Consider the following 14,893-nt stretch of genomic DNA (forward strand, 5'->3'; position numbering starts at 1 on the left):
GATTCGATTCTGCGATGCATCACGATTACTGCCCATGCCCAGCCCACTGCCCAACGGTTTTCAAAACTTTATAAAAAAAAAAAAACAATCAAGCATTAAAGAATCATTTTTATTTTCATTTGCTTTTAAAGGACACTCTTGTCACACTACAGGAGAGGGTCAGAGATGTCACACTACAGGAGAGGGTCAGAGACTGCAGACACACTACAGGAGAGGGTCACAGACTGCAAACACACTACAGGAGAGGGTCAGAGACTGCAGACACACTACAGGAGAGGGTCACAGACTGCAGACACACTACAGGAGAGGGTCAGAGACTGCAGATACACTACAGGAGAGGGTCAGAGACTGCAGACGCACTACAGGAGAGGGTCAGAGACTACAGATACACTACAGGAGAGGGTCAGAGACTGCAGACGCACTACAGGAGAGGGTCAGAGACTGCAGATACACTACAGGAGAGGGGCAGAGACTGCAGACATGGTACAAGAGACGGCCAGCAGGTAAGTATGATAGCTTTTTTATTTTATAGAAAAAAAATAATAATACCCTTTAGTATCACTTTAACAAATCATTGCTGAGTCTTTTGGTAGCAACTTAGATAGAATGCAGGTCAACAACATCAATGAAAGAAAAAAAAAAAAAAAAGGAAGGCATTCTATCTATAAGTATACTACTTGTAGATAAGTGGATGTTTCCAGGTGGGAAAGTTTATAGGGAAATCTTAGGAAGAACTAGACAGAAAAAAGCCCCAATGTGATAGGCACAGTAGTACACGGACTGGGGGTACAGCAGAGGTGGGGGATGGGCCACTTCTATGCTGCACTCACTCACTTCTCACTTACATTTAGCATGACAGGCTGGTCTCTCATCTTCCGAGCACTCCTAGCAGTGCACCCCTCCTCCTTCCCTCGCAGCTCATTTCCTGAAGCAGACTGTTTCTTCCGAGGGATGTGATGATATCTGCAGCCATGTCTGTGTCGGCTTTGAGCAGGACTACACCCGCCCATGGGGGAGGTGAGAGCTACAAATCCCGAGGAAGGGGGAGAGCGTGGTTGGGGCGGCCCGTTGGTGTGCTGCAGCGCCCGCCTCCTGAGGCTACACACCATCCAATGAGAGGGCAACAGCGCCGGATGCAGCCAGGCCACCGCTGCATATTAATCCAGCAATGACACTTCTGTGGAGGGAGGGAGGGGGGAGGAGCCAGGAATAGATTATTCAGGGTTCCCGCATTGATGCAGAATCGCGAAGGGTCGAATCGTGATGCATCGATCTTTCGATTATATTCCGCAGCGCTACTGATAAGCATTCCTCTTTAAAGAGATACAAGTGGAGTATTATTCAGTTTGTGCTGAATGCTGCTAAGTTTCTGATTCCCAGACACTGGAAGCAGTCTACAACTCCTACTCTAGGAGAATGGAAACGAGAGGTTAATGGGATCATGGAGGCGGTGAGGAAGGTGCTGGTTTCCCGGGGTCCGCAGCCTCTTTTTCAAGAAATATGGGTGGGTTGGAGGCTATACTCAGAGGAAATAATTGACATTTATCATGATTGGAAATAGACTATGGACTTGGAGGTGGTATAGTCTATATTCTTATAATTTATACTTGAGGTACATGCTCAGGATAAAATGGGGGGTCCCTTAGGGGGGTGGTCACTCCTTAGGGGAAACTCTCCCCCCCCCCTTTTTTTTTTTCCTTTCTCTCTCTCTTCTTCCACTTTGACATGAAATTAGAGGCAATTAAAGGATCAGTTTAAATATAGATTAACAGACGCTCTCAGACATTGAAGAGTGGAGTTTTGTGAGACTAGTATTTGATTGAGCAATAAGTATAAATTCCTTCCCCTTCTTCTTTCTCATTTTTTTTTTCCCCTTTCTCTCCCTCCCCCCCCCCCTTTTTTTTCCATTGTATGTATCACAAATTATGGTATTGGTTGGTTTAGGGGATAATCTCCCCCTTATGATTTGATAATAGAAATAATCACATAGTTACATAGTTAGTGAGGTTGAAAAAAGACATCAGTCCATCCAGTTCAACCCATGATGTGTGTGTGTGTTTGCTTTTAACCGTACATTGTGTACCCCTGTATGTTGTGGTCTCCAAGGTGCCCATCTAATAGTTTTTTGAAACTATCAATGCTCCCAGCTGATACGACTGCTTGTGGAAGACAATTCCACATCCTTACCGCTCTTACAGTGAAGAACCCCTGACGCATTTTAAGGTTAAACCGCCTTTCCTCTAGTTTTAGTGAATGGCCACGTGTCTTATTGTATCTCCTCTCTCTGAATAGTTTGTTCCTTATGCTAGGGTCACCAGTACAGTATTTGTACATTGATATCATATCCCCCCTCAATCGTCTCTTCTCCAGAGAGAATAAGTTCAGTGCTTGTAGTCTTTCCTCATAGCTGATGTCCTCCATTCCCCTAATTATTTTTGTTGCCCTTCTCTGGACTCTTTCCAATTCCAGCCCATCCTTCCTGAGGACCGGTGCCCAGAACTGGACAGCATACTCCAAATGTGGCCGGACCAGAGTCTTGTATAGCGGGAGAATAATCTCTTTATTTCTGGAGTGAATCCCCTTTTTTTATACATCCCAGTATTCTGTTGGCTTTGCTTGCAGCGGCTTGGCATTGCATGCCACTGCCTCCTATCTCAGCAGAAGCCTGTTTGGAAGAAACGTCGTTAGAGAGGAGGCGTGTCGCGCCGCCACGAACGTCCAACACCGCTCGGTCTGCAGCCGAGTCAGGTGTATCGTTTCTGTACTGCCGCAAATGTTTCCATCCCTAATGTAAGTGTAACACTTTATTTTGAATAAATTTACCTCGGGGATATTACACTATGGTCCGTTTATTTTCTATCACCATAATGCTCATTTTGGAGAGCTAATAGGAGGACGGATCCCTAGTGAAAGTGAAACACAGCTGCCAGTTACAGATACAGTGAAGAGGCATTGTCTGCTCCATATTCTCTGTGCTGATTCCATCTGCCATTTGGTAAGAGGCTAATCCTGCACCATATCACAGGGTGGATTATTTGATTACTTTCTTCTCCCCAACACTATCATCAGAGTTTTCTCTGCCTTCCTAATTTATTCATCTGGTAAGGAGGATAGTGTGGTGGTGGCGGGATCTTCAATCACAGAGCACTGGCAACTTACTTTACCTTTTCAACATTTTGGTGAAGAGTTTTTGTGGACTTTTGAATTCACATCACCATATGAGTTATTGTATTTAATAAGTCAAGGATCACAACGTCTTATCACTTGTCACTTTTGAGTTCTTTTGGACATTTGATTTATACCATTTACTCACTTGGAATATCACCATATTTAAGATTGTTATTTATCACTGTGTTGATTTATTTATTTACCCATTCATTGTTAGCGCACCTATTTTATACATAATTTTCACTAAGGCACAGTTCAGGTTGCAGCTATCATTTATATCAGCGCACCCCTATTTTACACCTATGCCACTGCCAAGCCTGTTGTCTACCAGTACCCCCAGTTCCCTTTCCATCCTAGACTCACCCAGAGGTTCCCCCCCCTAGTGAGTAGCTTGCTTTCTGGTTTCTGGCCCCCAAGTGCATTACTTTACATTTTTCAACATTAAACCTCATCTGCCATATAGTTGCCCCACCCCGTTATTTTGTTCAGGTCCGCTTGTAAGGTTTCCACATCCTGCATAGAAGATATTGGCATGCTTAGTTTAGTATCATCCGCAAATACTGAGATTGTACTAGATATCCCCTCCTCTAGATCATTTATGAATTAAACAGGATTGGTCCCAGGACAGAACCCTGGGGGACCCCACTTTCCACACCCGCCCAATCCGAGTACTCCCCATTAATCATCACCCTCTACACTCTCCCCTGAAGCCAGTTCTCTATCCAGGTACTCACCTTATGGTCCATACCTACCTTCCTTAGTTTGTACAGTAAGCGTTTGTGGGAAACGGTGTCAAAGGCCTTTGCAAAGTCCAGATACACCACATCCACCGGCTTACCTTTATCTAGATGGCAGCTCACTTCATCGTAGAAGGTTAATAGATTGGTTTGGAAAGAACGATTTTTCATGAATCCATGCTGATTACTACTAATAATACAGTTTTCATTACTAAAGTCTCGTATGTGGTCCCTGAACATCCCCTCCAAAATCTTGCAGACTACAGATGTTAGGCTGACCGGCCTATAGTTACCCAGGATACATCTCGGCCCCTTTTTAAATATTGGTACCACGTTGGCTTTTTTTCCAATCAGCTGGCACCATACCAGTCTGTAAACTATCCTTAAAGATCAAGAATAATGGTCTGGCAATCACCTGGCTGAGCTCTTTCAGAACCCTCGGGTGCAAGCCATCCGGTCCCGGTGATTTATTTATGTTAAGTTTCTCTAGTTTAGTTTTAAGTCTATCTTCTGTTAGCCATGGCGGTATTTCCTGAGGTGTGTTGTTTAGTTCGGCCTTACAAGCTAGGTTGTAAGGCCTATTACACATAGGAGTGTAATTCACGATAGTGGGAAAGAGGGAAAAATTGGGGTTCTTTTTTTTTTTTCCCCTCAATACAGGGGAATCATGACACTGGGGTGTAGAAAGGTTTTTGAGATGGGAGATATCTCCCCTTAATGATTGAGAATATGAATCACTTAGGGGTATAATTCACGATAATATGATGGAGGAAGAATATTTTCTCCAAAGATTGTTAATGAAATTCACTGATGGCTAATATGGAGAACATTTGAGGTTGGGGGGGGGGGGGGGGGAGGAAGGAGGAGGCAATGTTTTTATAATTGAAAATGTTAGAAATGAAAGAAGAATTTTTTGTGTTCTTTCCCCATTTCTTCTTTTGTCTTATATTTACTTTGTATGTATTTTTAATATCTAATAATGTAATAGTGTAATTTAATAAAAATATATAATATAAAAAAAAATTAAGGCTGAGTAGGGATAACAAGAACACAATTTATTTATTTTTAACTTGTAAGGTTGCTTTAAAGTGGTATTAAATCCAAAACCAAACATTTGATATATTGCAGCATACCAATTTTTAGATGTGGGGGCTGCATTCGTTTTTTTTAATCTTTTTATCGCTGGCGGTTTGGCCAGTAGCACACCACCTGTATTACAGTTCCATCCCCCCCCAGATGAAAATAGAAAGAGAAAAGAAAACTAATGCAGCCATCACATCTAAGAGTTTATAATATAATAATTGTTTGTTTTTGGGTTTATTACAGCTTCAAAGTGGTTGTAAAGCCTTTTGTAATGTTACTACAATCCACTCTGTTATGTAACAATATGTGCCCCCTTGTATGTCCTTTATTAAAAAAAAAAGACGATATCTACCTTATTTCAGAGCTCCTCCCAGTGCCCACATGACCAGCTGCCTCTCTCCTCTCCCCGTCTGACAGCTGCAGCGGGAGGGGCCAAAAACTCCCACTGACGTCAGCCGGGAGGAGATAGATGGCCGGCCACGTGAGCGCCAGTAGGGGCTCTGAAAGAAGGTAGATATCTGCTTTTTTTTTTTTTAAATAAAGGACATACAAGGGGGCACATATTGTTACCCAACAGAGTGGATTGTAGCAACATTAAACTGTTATGAAAGCAGTAGGAGGAGGGGGGGAGCTGTCACAGGCAGGGAGGGGGGGGGGGGGGGGACGACACAGGAGAGCTACGGATGATGGAGACAAGTAAAACTGACCATGGTGTCAGAGCTCACCAGCCATGATAAACGGTGGTCAGGAGTCAGAACCAGGCAGGATAAGCCAGGTGTTTTAAGTGATGCAGAGGGCCAAATTACACAGCACAAGCACTGTGCTGTATAACATGCTTTAATGGAACCGGTTTTATTTTTGTTTTTTTGTAGTTACAAACACTTTAAAGACATTCTTTGCAGACTGAAGCTCAGCTTACCACTTTACTTTGTCCCACTCATCTGCAGATCAAAAACAATACTGACAATGTTACTTTGTATCTCTCTACCTCATCTGAACAGTTTATAAAGGCGGTGTCAATAAGTCCGTTTTTTAACAACAGTGGCTGTAATAGCTGCTGTATCTACAGTCATTATGACAGCTGTAATGGGATCTGTGGCACTTTTGCATGCTACACATGCACTGTGTACTCCGATGAAGTGTTTTTGGGCCTGTGTGCCACACTCAATGTCCACAACTGGCTTTTAAATGTGGTTTGTGATGAGATTTGTACAACTGTAATCTGACTTAAAATATAAGTGAAACACATGAGCTGTTTTTTCAATAACTGCTTTAGTATAATATTATAAAGTATTTATGAAATAGCTTCAAAAAAAGTAATTACAAGTGAAAATAAATATCTCTGCAAAGGAATGGTAAGGATGAACAGGTCTTGATTGGAAAGCAGTCTTTTCAGAGCCCACACTTGTCACATGTCCTGAAGACGTGCTGTAGACACGCAGTTTGACATGGCCACACCTCTCCACATCCTGCTGAAATTGTGCATGTCTCCTTACGGGAGTGGTAATGGGTCGAATGAAGTAGATTTGTGTTAGGCTTCCTGTGGAAACATAAAAATGCACATGTATTTTACAGGAGGAACTATACAGAGACCTACATAATTCAACACTGTCATTACAAATTCCGAAACCTCAGCAGTGTGAAACCAAAATTTCACCTTTACCTTCAGGCCATCTCATTATACTTGCCCAACCAGTTTTTCTGTCATAAGGTGTTACACAAGGACTTTGCAGCTGTCATCAGACATGAAATTTTAAAGGAAACCAGAACCAAAGGCTGCCATAGCTGATATTTCTAAAAATGTAAATTGTCTACTTTCAGGAGCTTTGATTCATAAACCCAGATTATTTGCTCATTCAGTAAAGACAATCTCTTATTTAGTTTCAGGGCAAGGACTTGAAGTATTGAAGCCACTACATATACACAACACAACAGTCTGACATTTTTTATTTTTTGAAGGTTTTCATAGCAGTGGCAGCCTACATATTTCTCTTAGTACAAGGCTTTCGGTCAACTTACAGTGCTTACTGAAGAGCATTAGGAATTTACAAATTTTGTTTTGATGGAGTAAAAAAGGTAACTAGTGACCCTGTATCAGTGATAATGTCTCCAGGATAGTGAGTGGAAATCTACAAGAAAGACAAAGACAGCAATAAATTGCTGATAAAGATTACACCCCCCACTGACTAAAGTGTTTTTTTTTTTGGTAGGGTGTCTCCACTGGGTTGGTTTCCCCTAACTTCCTGTGAAAGTTATAAATATCCCCGGTGATAGCGAAAGGCAGTGATAGAGAGATCAGGGGTCTATTATCCCTATCCCTCATCTGCCCTTAAAAGCATTTAACCACATCAAGATAGTCATTTAAAAATTGCACTGTTTACATCTGGACAAATCAGACATTATGAATGGTTTACTACACCAGAGAGGTGTTCAGAGCTGTTGCTGGCCCTGATTACCTATATGGTGAGCCAGTGGAAGCACCGGCTGGTTGCTCAGGTTTCCTGGTGGGATGGAAACGCCAGAGAAACTCGTAACGTCCTCTCCTGCTGCTAGTAAAAGCAATCCAGTGGCCAATTAGCAGCTAGGATTGCTTTTACAAGAAGGCCAACCATTGCCCCAAAAAAACAATACCCAGCATGACCACTCAAATTCCAGCAATGTACTGGTATGTCGCTGGAGCTGAAAACCACACAATTTTATTAGAATCAATGTTTACATATCATTTATTTGTAAAAAAACAAAAAAAAAAAACACAAACATTTATACTCACCTAGGTGGATGCAGCAACGATCTGATGCTGCATCTGTCCCCTGCCAGCTCTGCGGTGAGAACTGAGCGATTAAACACTGCTTATCGCTCAGTTCTCAGCATTCTGTGAGAAGAGAGCCGTGACGCCCAGTGGAGGGGGTGGGAGGGGCTGGCTCAGGCTCTCAGCGGATCTTATTTGGTGATCGAGTCAGTAAGATCACTACCTTGTTACCCTGGCCACCATCCATAGGCTGGAAGGAACATGCAAAGAACAGCCAGAAAAAAACATTGGAGTTGACCCCAACACTTCACAGGTGAACAAGGTCCAGCTTAGCAGAAAAGGAAACTCAAGAAGGGAGGACAACTCACAGACTGGACTGATGATCAAAATCACCAGATCAAGGTAAATCACAAAACAAACATTACATGTACTCCTAGACATTTGGAAATACAATAAAACTGAAGACAAAGCTGTGTTACTGTTGAAGGTGGAGCCAGTCACCTCTTAGGTAGCTGTAAACTTTAAAATTGCGCACGCCCATGCAACAGTGACAAATGATGTAAATTTTACTGTCCATAGGCAAAGCTTTAAAAACCTTTACAGATTACCACTTTATATCTACAGAGGAGGCCTGGTGCTAGAATTACTGCCCATGTTCTGACGTACACAGAGATACCTCACATGTGTGGGACGATCACTGTTTTTGGGCGCACGAGACTATCGTGCGCATTCGTCTTGCAACGCGAGCACGGGGCTTGGGGGAGGAGACGTAGGCACTTTCCATTTTTTTGGAATTATTATTTATTTATACACCATTGCTTTAAAAAAAAATAAAAAAATACATTAAAAAAAAAAAAAAACTTTTTTGACCACTTTTATTGCTGTCGCAAGCATTGTAAACATCCCATGGGACAGGTACTCTTTATGGAGATTTCTGGGGTCTATGTCCCCAAATCTCTCCTCTGCACTTAGTGATTGTAAATAAAATAATAAAATAACAAACAGGTTATACTTACTGCCCTGTGAAGTGGTTTTGCACAGATCAGCCAAGATCCTCCTCTTCTTGGGTCCCTCTTCTGTGATCCTGGCCCCTCCCTCCTGTCGAGTGCCCCCACAGCAAGCAGCTTGCTATGGGTGCACCCGAGTCAAGCTGCAGCTCCATATGTCCATTCGGCCTCGCCTCTTCTCTCTCCCGATTGGCTAAAACACAGCAGAGGTGCCATTGGCTCCCGTGGCTGTCAAAGTCAGTCAGCCAATCAGGACGGAGAGTCCCAGATGGTCGAGGGACTCGTGGACATTGTTAGATAGAGATGGGCTCAGGTAAGTATTAAGGGGGCTGAGGGGGGATAGAATGCATTGAGATAAAAACCCTTCTGCCTTTACAACCCCTTTGAAAGCATTTGATTACACCAAGATGCATGAGATCAAATGCTTTTGATTTTTAGAAATGATGCCGTTTAGTAGAGATATAGGTACACTATACCATATTTATTGGTCTTTCCCGATGATCACTCCTTATTAGCGAAGGGTCCACTCCCTCCTCTACTCCATCTTCAGATCCTGGGTGCCTTTTCAACCCAAAACCATGTTGTTGGGACTACTGCCCGTTTCTTTTTCCAAGCTGTCTAAAAAACTCTTAGCACATGTACTGACTACCGCGCGGTGCTTAATAGGGCTGAACGATAGTCGATGAGAATATCGACTATCGTTCTGCGGGCGTGGGCGATATTCATATCGCCGAAGACACGATATTTAGCATTAGTCAGGGAGAAGTCGGGACTCGGGGGGGGGGGGGGGGGGTGGTGGAGTAGAAGGACTCAGTGCTGGCAGCCGACACATCCGTTTTGCTTTCGGCTGTGATCGGAACTCCGCCCCTCCAGCCCGATGCAATCCAGCCCTCCCAGCTCTGCCTCTAGTCCCAGCCGACCATTACTCCGTCCATTGTCTCTCCTGGCTGCATTGGGGGCAGGCACGGGGGCAGGATCAGGCTGTAATGTTTTGTAAATAGATTCAATGGAGAGACAATGGGCGGAGTAATGGTCGGCTGGAGACTAGAGGCAGAGCTGGGAGGGCTGGATTGCATCGGGCTGGAGTTCCGATCACAGCCGAAAGCAAGGGGAAACTCGTTTCTTTGGGGAAGCCGATATCGACAACACCGGATCTCGGTCCGGGGGGGGGGGGGGATCAGGTGTGTGTGTTCCCCGGCTTCACTCCGGGCACAGCACCATCACAAGGTGAGATCGGGGGAGGGATGGAGGTGATCAGCTGACACCGCCCACACATTGCTTCCTTCCAGCAGTGCAGTGTCATGTAAGCTGAGCGCTGATTGGCTGAAGCAGCGTCTTCCTCAGTGCGGCCTGTCTCCTCCCCTGTGATATGAACTGTCTCCCAGTGATAGCACAGTGACTGTGGAGAAATATCGGGATGTATATCGTTGAAAACCAAATATCGCAATGTACTTTTTTCTTAATATCGTGCAGCCCTAGTGCTTAATTACTCTTAAGTGGAAGAAGCGGGAGCCTCCATCGCTGTTCAAGCTGCACTCCAGGATCCGGGATGTAAGGAGGATGGAGCACCTCTCTGAATGACTCCCTTGAAGTCCATAAAAAAGTGTGGAATTTATGGGACCATACTGGAAATACTCCATGCCACCACTTCCCCGTCACGATAGGCCGACTGCTACAGATATAGGATACAGGTGGATGTACCCTAATACTTTCTTTCTTCCCTCTATCTTTCTACTATTACTCTCTTCTTTTTTTTCTTCTGTCCTTACATGGATTTCATATGGTGAAATACCCGGATAGGTTATGCAGGATAACGCAGTTGACACTTGAATGACATACAATAGATTTGAGCAATAATTAATAAGCATGAAATAGTTGAGTGTTACAGGTTTACCTCTCAGGAATCTTTTCTTTTTATTTGAATTGGAATGTTGTATGTCCTCTAAGCTGGCACCCACTGTGACTCTAGTCAGTTTAAATGTGAATTTTCCCTTTTCTTTGCTTTGTTAACACCTTTCTGTGATCATGTTAACACCTTTCTGTGATCATGTTTTGAAAAACAATAAAAATTGACAGTTTTCAAAAAATCATGCTGTTTACATCTGGAAAAAACAGAAGTGTTGCAGGTCATCGCTTGCTTCCGGGTTACTGGCAGCAGTGCCAGCTGGTTGGATGGGACGGGAGATTCTGGTGCAGTGGTATTGGAGGGGGGGGGGGTAGAGTTGCCACCTCATGCCTTTAAATCCTAACACATATTAACCACTTCCAGGCCGCCTACTGCAGTTGGTACTTTGATGTTAAATACCAGTGTTACGGCAGAAGAAATCCGCCATAATTCCGGTATTTTTTTTCTCGACCAGCGGCCCTCTTTCACATAAAAGTGGTATCAATGGCAGATGGGCGGCAGGAGAGATGCCCACACCCCTCCTGCCACTTCCTGGTCGTTTTCACTACTTACCGGTAGCGGGGAAAATGATTGGATGGGCTGCACGATATTGGGGAAAAAAAAAAAAAAAAAGTACATTGCGATATTTGTTTTTCAACTATATATATCGCGATATTGAACTGGGTGGAATGCAGAAGACACCGACAGTGTGGATTAGGCAGAGTCGGGACTCACAGTGGTGGTAGGAGGTAGAAGAACACAGCCCGACATGACATCCGTCCCACACGTTCAGTCTGCCGCCCTGCAGCTAGTTCTATTGACCGAGCGGTGAGCGCGGCACAGCGAACCAATCACGTCGTGAGTAGCGGCACAGAAAACCAATCAGGTGTGCGGGCACGGGTGATTGGTTAGCTGTGCAGCTGCTCACCGCTCAGTCAGAACTAGCTGCAGGCAGGCTGAACGTGTGTGGGACGGATGTCGGGCTGTGTTCTGCTACCTTCTACAACCACTGTGAGTCCTCCCGACTTCTCCCTGCCTATGCCTACTATCGTATGTTCGGCGATGTGACCATCGCCCACGCCCGCAGCACGATAGTCAATATCACATCGACTATCATTCAACCCTAGTCCCAGGCAAGATGGCCCCCACTCGACTCTATGGCCTTGGAGGACAAGACGACGTCATACTTTGCTTCCTCCCAACGGCCTTAAAGGGCCTATTTCTTCCTGAAAATGTTTTTAATTTTTTTGCTTTTAAAGGGTAGATGAGAGATCTGAGGTCTTTTTGACCCCAGATCTCACATTAACCACTTTACCACCGGAGGATTTTGCTGTCTTCCGTCCAGGCCACTTTTTGCGATTCGGCGCTGTGCGACTTTAACTGACAATTGCGCGGTCGTGCGACGCTATACCCAAACGAAATTTACGTCCTTTTTTTCCCACAAACAGAGCTTTCTTTTGGTGGTATTTGATCACCTGTGCGATTTTTACTTTTTGCTCTATAAACAAAAAAAGAGCGTTTATTTTGAAAAAATAACAGTATTTTTAACATTTTTTTATATGAAATTCCCCCCAAAAAATATGTAAAAATCTATTTTTTTTTAAATTTTTGGCCTTTTGGCCAATTTGTTTTCTGCTACCTATGTTTGGTAAAAAAAAAAAAAAAAAAATCGCAATAAGCGTATTTTTATTGGTTTGCGCAAAAGTTATTGCGTTTACAAACTAAGGGAAAGATTTCTGTCATTTTTGGTGTTTTTTTTTTTTTAACGCGTAATGGCGGTGATCTGCGATTTTTTTTCCGGGACTGCGACATTGCGGCGGACAGATCGGACCCTTGACTGACATTTTTGACACTTTTGGGGGTACCAGTGACATTACTGCAGTAATCAGTGCTATATATATGCACTGTTACTGTAAAAATGGCACTGGCAGTGAAGGGGTTAATTTTATTGGAGAGGGAGGGGTTAATGTATGCCTAGTGCTTACTGACGTGTTGGGGGGGAGGTGACTGTGTGACAGAAGGACAGATCGGATGTCCAGCTATGCTGAACAGTCCGATCTGTCACTCCCTGTCACTATGGAGATCCGCCCGCTGTGTTTACACACAGCGGGCGGATCTCCAGACTCGATCCCCGACGATCGGGTAAGAGCAGCGGCGATCGCCGCTGCTCCTCCCCTGGCCCGACTCCCGCTGTGAATGAAAACAGCGGGAGCGCGCCGCCTACAGGGGGAGGAGTCCAGCGACGTAGGTCTACGTCGCTGGACGGGAACGAGCCACTGTGCCGCAGTAGCAGCACAGTGGCCGGTGGGCAAGTGGTTAAAGAGGACCTGTCCTGCTTATTTCTATTACAAGGGAGGTTTACATTCCTTGTAATAGGAATAAAAGTGATCAAAAAAATTTTTTTTTCAAAAAGGACAGTGTAAAAATAAAAAGGTGAAATTTTTTTATTTTTTAAAGCGCCCTGTCCCTCCGAGCATGCACGTAGAAGCGAGCCCACATATGTAAACGGTGTTCAAAGCACACATGTGAGGTATGTTTTCTTATTTTTTTTAATTAAACATTTTTATATTTTTTTCCCCCAACAAATTGTGTTTGTAAGACCGCTGCGCAAATACGTTGTGACAAAGTATTGCAACAATCTCCCATTTTATTCTCTAGGGTCTCTGCTAAAAATATATATATATATATATATATAACTAATTTTCTAGCAAAATATACTGATTTTTAACTTGTAAACAAGCGTCAGAAATAGGCCTGGTCCTTAAGTGGGTAATTACACTGGTTTGGTGGCTGATTGAGTGGAGGAAGGGAGGGTAGGACATGTCCTTTCCCGCTGCTTGTAAAAGCAGTCCAGTGGCTAGTTATCCACTAGGATTGCTTTTACAAGACAGTCAACCATCCTGAAATGATGCCAGCATCATTCCAGTATAGAAGTCCAGCAAGTAGTTAAAAAAAAAAATGAATGCAACCACCACATCCGAAGATTGGCAAGCTGCAAGCCAGCACCAGCCCTGAACATGGCCCATTCACATAAACGGGGCTGTGCCGGTAACCAAAAACATGGCCGCCTCCAAGGCGGTGACAACTAGCGGGCAGAATAAGAATCTGCACTAATTATACCATGTACTCGCGTGTATATCCTGCCGGTGTTGTGTGAAAACACCAAGCGCTCGAAATCTCCAATTATTCCCAGTGTACAATCACCGGAAATAACGTGGTTGGAGATTTCGGCAGGTTGGAGTTTTCGGCAGAACACCATGACCACCATGCAACGCACATGTTTGGATTTTCCAAAAAGTTATGGGAGGTGACATACTGCCTCCCTGTCAACTGCCCCTGTGAAAAGCGATCCACAGCGGGTTGCTTTTACAAGTTTTGTTGAACTTTGTAAAAACTCTTACAGATAATGTACTTTTGAACAGTTAGTGCGCATTTCAGATCGCTTTTCAGAGGGTCGGCAGGTGGGAGTGAGGTGTTTTTTGGTAGCAGAGGGCTCCTCATAGGTCTACAGCTATATAGAAGTGTCTGACTGGGCTATCCTAGCAGCATGTGATCCCTATGGGTGTGCCGTGTACTCACTGAGGGCAGCAGGTAGATGAAGATGAACAGCACCAGATCAAACAGTAGGAAGATCCACAGGTCGAACCAGTATGAATGGCAGGACAGAGTCTTCAGACAGCCCTCTGCCTCCTTCCTCCTCTCCGCCAGCTGTGAGGGCACTCTGCTCCCCTCTTCCCCCTTCTCCCGGTGTTGTGTTCTCTCACGGCTCTCCATACTGTCTCGGTGTAGAAGAGACGGTGCGCAGACGTGATCACAGGACGCTCACGTGACAGGAAGCCATGCTCTCGTCTCTATGGTGATCGGCGTCGCCCCAGCTCGCAGAATAGACGGGTGGGGAGGGGGAGGAGCTTGTGTGTGTGTGTGTGTGTGTGTGTGTGTGTGTACAGAACACGGAAGTGAGTGCAGGGCTTGTCCTTTCCGTACGTGTGGAAGGTGCTCCCTCACTCCCTCCCAGAGCAAAGGACACTCTGAGAAGGCTTGTATTCAAGCAGTTTTACCTGTTATAAAAGTGGACGTTATTGGAACTTTACACCCTGCAAGAATGAATGCTGTACTATATACAGCGATAGTATATTTAACTGCTTCAAGACCAGGTTTTTCTGGCACGTTTTGTTTACAAGTTTAAATCAGTATTTCTTGCTAGAAAATTCCTTAGAACCCCCAAACATTATATATACTGTATATATATATATATATATTAGCA

The 14,893-nt window shown here is 44.2% G+C and overlaps 1 long non-coding RNA gene across 1 annotated transcript; it reads right to left on the minus strand.

Moving 5' to 3' along the window:
• Positions 1-6,241: 6,241 nt before the first annotated feature.
• On the minus strand, positions 6,242-14,431 carry LOC309544460. The gene is made up of 2 exons (XR_014224851.1): positions 14,209-14,431; positions 6,242-6,528 (listed from the first exon to the last, which is right to left on the minus strand). It is a non-coding gene; the product is annotated as an uncharacterized lncRNA (long non-coding RNA).
• Between the last annotated feature and the right edge of the window lie 462 nt (positions 14,432-14,893).

The sequence above is a fragment of the Pelophylax lessonae genome (genome assembly GCF_965119305.1).
Source record: "Pelophylax lessonae genome assembly, chromosome: 1".
In the NCBI taxonomy this organism is placed as follows: domain Eukaryota; kingdom Metazoa; phylum Chordata; class Amphibia; order Anura; family Ranidae; genus Pelophylax; species Pelophylax lessonae.